The following is a 7444-nucleotide window of genomic DNA, read 5'->3' as shown; positions in this document are numbered from 1 at the left end:
TCTCATTTTTTCTGTCTATTTTGGAAAATATCTCCATTCCCATATCCTTTTAACACCTTTTACATTCTAATTTTCTTTTTTTAAAAAAAATAATTATGAGACATAATAGCATTAACAAATAAATTTTCCATCTCTTGTGAGACTTCTTTTCCTGGGGATGCTAAGCAATGCTTATTCCCTTTTAAGTTTCTAGTTTCAAGCCAATGTTTGATTAAAGTTTTACTGAGGAACCAAATTTATTGAACTTATTTATCATATAACTGAGGGGTTGCTGAGGTGCATGTATGACCGGGGGGTATGCCCTCACCGGAAAGCCTTAACCCAGCCCGAGTCATGCCTTCTCTTCCAAGCCTCCCCCAGATTGTATACTTTAGCCCTCCCCAAATCCAGGAGGCCATGTGTGATAGGGTCAAATTACATACAGTTGGCTGGGAAGAGTGGCTAGATACTCCAGTGAGGGTCCAGTGACCCTGCTTGGCCCTCTTTTAATGAATGAGCACAACCATCAACAAACACAATTGTGATGATGTTTAGTGACCGGGCTCAGCTGAAGTCGTGATGATGGTAGTTATTTCATGCAAAAGGGACTGCTGTATAGCATCATCTTATTAAAAGGACCTGGAATTTAAAAGGATTTGGTGCTAGGATCCACATATGAGGGAGAACATACATCATTTGTTTCTCTGAGTCTGTGTTACTTCACTCAGTATAACAGTTTCTAGATCCATCCATTTACCTGCAAACTTACTGCTGAGTAGAACTCCATTGTGTGACTGTACCATATTTTCGTTAACCACTCATCAGTTGAGGGTCACTTAAGTTGCTTCCATCTCTTACCTATTGTGAAAAAAAGCAGCAACAAACATGGTATTGTGAAAAGAGTAGCAACAAACATGGTTGTACAAGTGTCTCTACAATAGAATGAGTCCTTTCGATATATGCCAAGGAGTGGTATAACCGGGCCATATGGTAGGTTCATTTTTAGTTTTTTAAGAGTTCTCCACACTGTTTTCCATAAAGGTTACACGAGTTTGCAATCCCACCAGCAGTGAATGAGTGTTCCCCTTTCTCCACACCCTCACCATTATTTGGTATCATTTGTTCTCTTGATCCTGGCCAGTTTGCTTGGGGTAAGGTGATACCTTAGGTTGGTTTTAATTTGCATTTCCTTAATTACTAACCGTAAATTTTGAAATGTTTCTTAGCCATCTTTATTTCTTCCTTTGAGAACTTTCTGTTTAGATCTTTAGCCCATCTTTTAATTGGATCATTTGGTTTCTCGATTCTTTGTTATTTGAGTTCTTAATATATTCTGGATGTTAAACCCCTGTCAAATGTGTCACTGGTGAAATTTTTTCCATTCTGTGGGTTTTCCCTTCACTTTTTTGATTGTTTCTTTTTCTGTACAGAAGCTTTTTAGTTTAATGAGGTCCCACTTATTGATTGCTGGCCTTAATTCCTGAGCAACTTCTGTCCAATTTAGGAAATCCTTTTCTATACCTATATCTTGTAAGTTACTGCCAATATTTTCTTCTGATAGTTTCAGGATTTCCCATTTCACAGTGAGGTCTTTGATCCATTTGGAGTTGACCTTTGTGCAAGCCGAAAGATAAGGATCTAGTTTCATTCTTCTACAGGTGGAGATCCCGTTTTGCCCGCACCATTTGTTGAAGATGCTGCATTTCCTCCACTGTGTGTTTTTGGCTCCTTTGTCAAATATCAGGCGGCTGAAATTGCATGTACTCAGGTTTGGATCTTTAGTGATGTTTCATTGATCTATGTGTCCAGTTTGTCACCAGTACCATGCTGTTTTTAAGACTACAGCTCTGTAGTATACATTGAGATCTGGTATAGTAATCCCCCAGCGTTGCTCTTTGTGCTCAGATTTATTTACTCTGTGTGAGTATTTGTGTGTGTGTCTGTGTAGATGTCTATAGAAGCCAGAGAAGGTGTTGGATCCACTGTAGCTGGAATTACAGGCAGTAGTAAGCTGCCTGATGTGTGTGCTGGGAACTGAACTCAGGTCCTCTGGAAGAGCAGCAAGTCCTCTTAATCACTGAGCCACCTGTCCAACCTCTGATATATTTAGTTTCATTCCAATTGTCTAATACATTTTCCCAATAGTAATGTTTAGATATTAGATCTTTGCCAATTTAAAATATTCTTGCTGGGAGTGGTGGCAGAGACAGGCAGATTGTGAGTTCTAGTTCAGCCTGGTCTACATAGTGAGTTCCAAGCTAGCTGGGGCTTCAGGGAGACCCTGTCTCAAAAAGAAAAAAAAAAAAATTCTTAGTCTAGGGATGTGGCTCAGTTGGTAAAGGGCCTGTCTTGTATCCATGAAACCTAGATTTCATCTCCAGCACTGCATAAAGCGGGTGTGCATGCCTGTAATCCTAACATTTGGGAGGTGGAGGCAGGTGGATCAGAAATTAAAGGTCATTCTTTGCTACATAGTGAATTTCAGTCTAGCCTGGGATACAGAAGACCCTGTCTCAAACAAACACCCTCTAAAAAAACCTAAAATATCATTGTGCAAAAATAAAGTTCTCTTTGTTGTACACAGCTCAGTTTCTGATGCTTTTTATCGCCTCTGTATTTGCCTAGCCCAGAACGTTCATAAAAGGCAGTGTATAGAAGACATAAAAAGATGCAAATCAGGGCTGGGGCGATGACTCAGTAAGGTGGCATGCTACCAAGCCTGATGACCTGAGTTCAGTACCTGGGACCCACATGGTAGATGCAGAATATGAACTCCTGAAGGTTGGTCTCTCAGCTCTGCACAAACACGCACAAACACGCACACACATGCACACACACACACACTCAGACACACACTCATATTTTTTTAAAAAAAGGTAGAGGGGACAGACATGCCTTTACCTTACCCAGCACTCGGGAGGCAGAAGCAGGTGGATCTCTGTGAGTTCAAGGCCAGCCTGGTCTACATAGTGAGTTCCAGGCTAGCTGGGGCTCCAGGGAGACCCTGTCTCAAAAAAAATCCCAAACAAATAAACAAACAAAGAAAAACAAAAACAAAAATTAAAGAAGGTAGAGAGAGATAGAGGAAGACACCTGCTGTTGATCTTTGGCCTCTACAGGCACAGGCACAGGCACAGGGGAGGTGCACAACCCCTCCCCACATGCACTCCACTCCCAGAGATGTAAATCATGAGGGAAAAGTTAGCAAAATGGCTACATTAAGAATTCTTAGGCTGAGGCTGTACAGATGATTTAGTAGTTAAGAGCATTGGCTGCTCTTGCAGAGGACCTGTGTCTGATTTCCAGCACCCACATGGTGGCTAGCTCCAGTTCCAGGGGGATCTGATGCTCTTTCCTGGGCACCGCAGGCAAAGCACTCATACATATAAAAATACCAAAAATATTCTTGGGCTGGGTGTGGTGGCTCATGTCTTTGATCCCTGTGAAATAGAGGCCGGGTTGGTCTACATAGTGAGTTTCAGACCAGTTGGGGTTCAAAAAACAAAAAGAAAACAAACAAACAAACAAGAAACCAAATCAACGAAACAAACAAAAACAGCAACAACAGAACGATTCTTGGACTGGAGAGATGGTTCAGTGGTTAAGAGCACTTGTAGCTCTTCCAGAGGAAGAATACTCACATCAGGCAGTTCACAATCACCTGTAACTCTAGCTCCAGGGAGTCCAGCACTCTCTTCTGGCCTCTATGGGTATCCATAATACATGGCATATGTTCACACAGACACACACACATAAATAAAAATAAAATACATCTTTAAAGAAAGTTCTTACAGGGCTGGAGAGATGGCTCAGTGGGTAAGAACACTGTTCCACTGTTCTTGAAGAAGACCTGGGTTCAAGCCCCAACATCCAGATGATGGCTAACAACCCTCCATAGCTCCAGTTCCAGGGGATTCAATGCCCTCTTCTGACCTCCATGAGCATTGTACAACATAGGTGCACTTACATACATGCAGGCAATACACTCATATACATAAAATAAAAGGTTTTTTTTTTGGTCTTTTTAAGACAGGGTCTCCCTGTAGCACCAGCTGGCCAGGAACTCACTATGTAGACCAGGCTGGCCTCTTGAACTCACAGAGATTTGCCTACCTCTACCTCCTGAGTGCTGGGATTAAAAGTGAGTGCCAACAAGCCTGGCAAAAATCATAAATATTTTTTGAAAGTTCTTACACACAAAAACATAAATAAAAATAAATTTAAAAAAAAATTCTGGGGCTGGAGAGGTGGCTCAGCAGTGAAGAGTACTGGTGACTGCTCTTGAAAGGACCTGGCTTTGAGTCCCAGCACCCGTATGGCAGCTAACAACCATCCTTGACTCCAGTTCCAGGGGATCCAACACCCTCTTCTGTGCACAATACAGTTACACTTACACTTACACATATGCAGGTAATACACTCATATACATAAAATAAAAAATAAGAGTTTTTTTTTTATAAAAAATTCTTTGCAAAGCCTAACATGATGGCACATGTCCATAATCTCAGCACTTGAGAGGAAAAACCAGGAAGATCAGGAATTGAAAAACACCCTCAGCTACATAGTGAGTTCAAAGACATCCTGGGCTACATGAGACTATGACTCACTGCAATGCTGGTTCATCTTACAGAAACCTTCTTTTCGGGCTTCCTTCCATTCTGGTTGGCTTTCAGATTACACAGGGGTTTCTTAAGTATATAGATTCAATTAAAGAGAGTTTTTCTATAACTTGAAATTTTCCAAGCCAGAGCCTAGTAACACGAATGTAGAAATGTTGCTGCCTCTGCCTACAGGTGTAAGCAAGGCTCTTCCCCAGTGCCTCTAGGTAGTCTTAGAAATGGACACTATCATCCAACTGACACTTTCATTGCCACCTTTGCCACTCTTACAAGTTCTGCTCTCACCTGTATATATGTGCTATGGGATGTATACACACTAATGAAATTAAATATCAATAAAAACATTTCATGCTAAACTGGGCATGGTGGCTCATGCTTGTAATCCCAGCATTAGGTGGCTGAGGCAAGAAGACTGCCTTGAATCTGAGGCCAGCATGGGTGACTCAGTGGGTTCCAGGTCAGTCAGGGCTACATAGTGTGACCCTGTCTTCCCACCACCCCAAGGCAGCCAGCACTTTCATAAAATTTCGTCCTTTCCCTCAAAGGAAAACACCAGCAATATCTAGTTATTGCTGACAGCAAGTAAGTCCATGTCCAAGACCCCTGGGTCTATGAAATTCTCTTTAGGTCTGGAGTGGATTCCTCAAGCAACAGCAGCCTGGAGTTAAAAGACAAATTAACTATTTCCAACACATTCATAGACCAATGGCTCTGGCAGAGCAGTCGTGAGCAGTGCTGCTGGTGGCTCAGTTACTCTCCTCACCAATGCCAGCATCAGCACTACCCTGAAACTGGCTAGAAATGTAAATTATAGACAGGTGGGGGCTGGAGACATGGCCCAGCAGTTAAGAGCATGGTTGTTCTTGCAGAGGACCCAGGTTGGTTCTCAGAACCCAAGTGGCAGGTAACAACCATCAGTAACTCCAGTTCCATGGAGACATGGCCCAGCAGTTAAGAGCATGGTTGTTCTTGCAGAGGACCAAGGTTGGTTCTCAGAACCCAAGTGGCAGGAAACAACGATCAGTAACTCCAGTTCCAGGGAATACTACACCCTCTTCTGGCTTCTGTGGTTACTATACACACATGGTACACTTATAGACATGCAGGTAAAACACTCATACACATAAAATGAAATGTAAAACAATATTTTAAGAAGAAAACAAAAGATGGGCCCAGAGCTTGTGTCCAATTCAGTCTTTCACATATTCTGCTTCAGGCTTAAGTGGAAGATTCCCAGCAAGATGGTGATGAACAAGGAGATGTGAGCACCATAATGCACCCACTCAGGAAAGGAAAGGGAATATGCAGAGGACATGGTTCTGGAGCACATAGACCATTCCAGTTTTTAAAATGTTGGTGCCTGGGCCCCAGTCTAAGGGTTGTATGTTTGTGTGTGTGGTGTATGCATGTGGGTAGGGTGTCTAGTATATGTCCTTCTTGAGGACTGCAGAACTTTGACAGCTATCTTCCTGTTAGTAAGAATCACAAATTTAGAAACTGCCTTAGGTTAGAGGCAGTTAAAGCCAGATCTGGAGTCTCTTTAGTTGCAAAAACTTTAGTGGTTAGTGGGCTCCTGGATTATCTAGTTTACCTAGTTGTCTTAATTTGTTTCTTCATTGCTGTGACAAAACACTCTGACTAATACCAACTTGGGGGAGAAAGGGTTTATTTAACTTACATCTCCTGGGTCACAGCTCATCTGGGAGCCCAAGGTAGGAACTCAGGGCAGGAACCTGGAGGCAGGAGCTGGAGCACAGGCCATGGAGGAACAGTGCTTACTGGCTTGCTCCCCTGGCTCCTGCTCAGCCTGCTTTCTTATGCAACACAGGTCCACCTGCCCAGGGGTGGCACCACCCACAGTGGGCTGGGTCCTCCCACATCACTCGACAATCAAGATGCGCCGCAGACATGGCCATAGGCCAGTCCAATGAAGGAAATTCCCCAAATGAGGCTCCTTCAACCCAGGTGTGTCAAGTTGACACTAAAGCTATCCAGCACACTAGTTTAGTCAAACAAGTAGAAATTCTTCTCCTAACTTTTTTTTTTTTTTTGGTCTTTTTGAGACAGGGTCTCCCAGTAGCCCCAGCTGGCCTGGAACTCACTATGTAGACCAAGCTGGCCTCTGCCCTGAGTGCTGGGATTAAAAGTGAGCACCACCACATCCTTCCAGTCCATGAATGATACGAAATCCTGTCTAGAAACTTAGTATGGGCTGTGGATATAGTTCAGGGGTAGAACAAGCATGTGCAAGGGCCTGTTTGAGGAAACCAGCACCACAAACACAAAGCAAAAGCAAAAGAATTTGTGCGACCTTGTCTCCCAAAGAAACTGAACTATATTGATAGTAAAGTAAGCCATTGACGAATGCAGTTGATCAGGAGAAAGCACCAGGATATGGATAAAACTCCATTAGAATAGAGTTTATTAGGAAAGGAACACATGGGACAGATTCCCTTCCAAGCAGGGAAAATGTCTGCCCAGATCATGAACTGGCATCTTTTTATACAGGGAGCCTTCTGCTTCCTGCAGAAGGTGGGAAGATATATGTTTTTTCAAGTTGGGTGGGGGGAAGTGGGAGAGCAGGACTGTTAAAACCTGCCCTCTTTAGAGATCAAAAGGAAAGCCTACTGTGTTGGCCAAACAGTGGAGAAAAGTCTGCTTCTCTTGACTTCAAAGACCAGGGTGCTTATCAGCTCAGTTCCCTTTTCTCTGGGTCTTGTGAAGTCCCTGAGGCCCTGTTGGTGAGGGGGCAGGGCTATCTGAACCTTAACATTCCAGCCTTTTGTGTCATCTTGCTACTTCCTGCTGGACAGGGTTGACATGGGGGGATCTGGATTAGGGGTCAA

This window comes from Nannospalax galili, unplaced genomic scaffold (genome assembly GCF_000622305.1).
Source record: "Nannospalax galili isolate Female #2095 unplaced genomic scaffold, S.galili_v1.0 scaffold3006, whole genome shotgun sequence".
NCBI lineage: Eukaryota > Metazoa > Chordata > Mammalia > Rodentia > Spalacidae > Nannospalax > Nannospalax galili.
Note: the sequence above shows the minus strand (reverse complement) of the source record.